The 2,069-nt window shown below is 33.3% G+C and overlaps 1 non-coding gene across 1 annotated transcript; it reads right to left on the bottom strand.

Moving 5' to 3' along the window:
* Positions 1-226: 226 nt before the first annotated feature.
* Positions 227-298, bottom strand: TRNAE-UUC (transfer RNA glutamic acid (anticodon UUC)). The gene has a single exon. It is a non-coding gene; the product is annotated as a tRNA-Glu (tRNA).
* Positions 299-2,069: the final 1,771 nt, after the last annotated feature.

The following is a 2,069-nucleotide window of genomic DNA, read 5'->3' as shown; positions in this document are numbered from 1 at the left end:
AAGACGGCAGGTGGGTGTTTCATAAAGCTGTTCGTAAGTTAAGAGCGACTGGTGATCCTTTCTTATGGTAAATGGTATGGACCATAGGCAATGGTTTAGCGTGTAAGAAAGGATCGCCAGTCGTTCTTAAAGTCGCTCTTAACGAACAACTATATGAAACGGCCCCCAGGGGGGTAATGTCTAACCTTATCTTGATCATCATAACGAAAGAAGAAAAGAAATAGCTCTCCCGTGCCGGGAATCGAACCCGGGCCGCGTGGGTGAAAACCACGAATCCTAACCACTAGACCACACGGGATTGGCTTAATTGAGCGGGAGAAATTATAATCTATATACAAAGGCTACAATACTGCTGACGAAGCAAATAATAAAATGTCACATTCACGCGAAGATGGTACTATACTGTACATACTTTGTATTTGTTTAAGTAGATGAAATACTTCTTTTTCAGAATGTGTACTCAAATTCTGCTTTTTAATGGTATATGGTAATTGGATCATAAAATTTGCCGAGGTTCTCTGATTCTGTTCATGCTATTCACTAACACACATGCAGCTGCTATACATGTATTGCACGTATACGCATACGCACACACAGCCGTTATACATGTACAATGAATGAGCGTTGTGGTCGGGTTTGACTTACGGTCAGCTCCGTTTTCATTTTCAATTTCATTCCAATTCATTTTGTTATCTGTCATGCGGGCTTTCATGCTTTTAAATTTACAATTATTATCATCATTATCATTTTCATGGTTGTTATAATTGAATTGCATTTTCCTCCCTTAATTTCATTTCTAAGAATGGGTTCAATCTTTCCACTTTTTATAGATTTTTTTTTAAATAAAATAAATGGATGCATACTTTGCATGCATGCAGTTATAACTTCCGGATGCAATTAATATTGTGTGTATATAAATATTTATATATTTATATATATATTTATATATGTATAAGACATCAGAAATGCGAAACAAATTCACGAGTAATGCAGTTTTTGAAGTGCCAACAATTAAGTTCTTTTATTCAATCTCCAAATTTTCGGTAGACATCTACCTTCTTCAGGGAAGATTCGTGAATTGTCACGAATTGAATATATTCAATTCACGAATCTTCCCTGAAGAAGGTAGATGTCTACCGAAAATTTGGAGATTGAATAAAAGAACTTAATTGTTGGCACTTCAAAAACTGCATTACTCGTGAATTTGTTTCGCATTTCTGATGTCTTATTATTATTATTGCCAATACGTGGAAAACCAAGATGCTTTATATATGTATATATATATATATATATGTATATATATATATATATATATACATATACATATATATATATATATATATATATATATATATATATATATATGTATATGTATATATATATTTTTTTTCTTCTTTTTTTCTTTCACACAATATTTAAATAAAAGAGTTGCCAAAGCTGTTGTACATGTATAACTTCACACATTTATATATATATTCGTATTTTGTGGTGTTTTTGTCAAACACAATAATACTCAGTCAATTCATTTGGACCTTATTCAGGCTTTGCATAGGCCTTATTTATATGTAATATGTTTTTCTTCTGATTTCATATGCTATAAATTAATTTGTTTAAGTTGTGTGTGTGTCTATGTGTGTGCGTCAGTTAGATATGTAGAAAAACATGTTGAACGTTGATAATTTTCAGGCAGTATTTTTACCGTTATTGTCATTCTTATTGCTGTTATTGTCCGTATTACGGGCATACTGTCATTATACTATCAATGCTATTGATACTATCATTATAATTATATGTCGTTTTACATTATCATCATTATTATTCATCATCGGCCATCCATCATTGATTATTCACCCGGGGGGGGGGGGGCAGTCAAATATATTGCTGTACACACGCGTGACCAAAAAAAAAAACGCGTTTAAAGGGGTGTTTTTCAGTTTTGGACGCGGTCCGCGCGTGGACTCGTTAAGGGTATAAAAAACACTGATTTTCAGGAAAAAGGGTGGTTTTGAAAGACTGGTCAATGGTAAATCGCGTGATCAAACGTGTTTAGGGTATGTTTTTTCCCCAAA

Source organism: Lytechinus pictus, chromosome 1 (genome assembly GCF_037042905.1).
Source record: "Lytechinus pictus isolate F3 Inbred chromosome 1, Lp3.0, whole genome shotgun sequence".
Lineage (NCBI taxonomy): Eukaryota > Metazoa > Echinodermata > Echinoidea > Temnopleuroida > Toxopneustidae > Lytechinus > Lytechinus pictus.
Note: the sequence above shows the minus strand (reverse complement) of the source record. Positions and strands in the feature narration are given on the sequence as shown.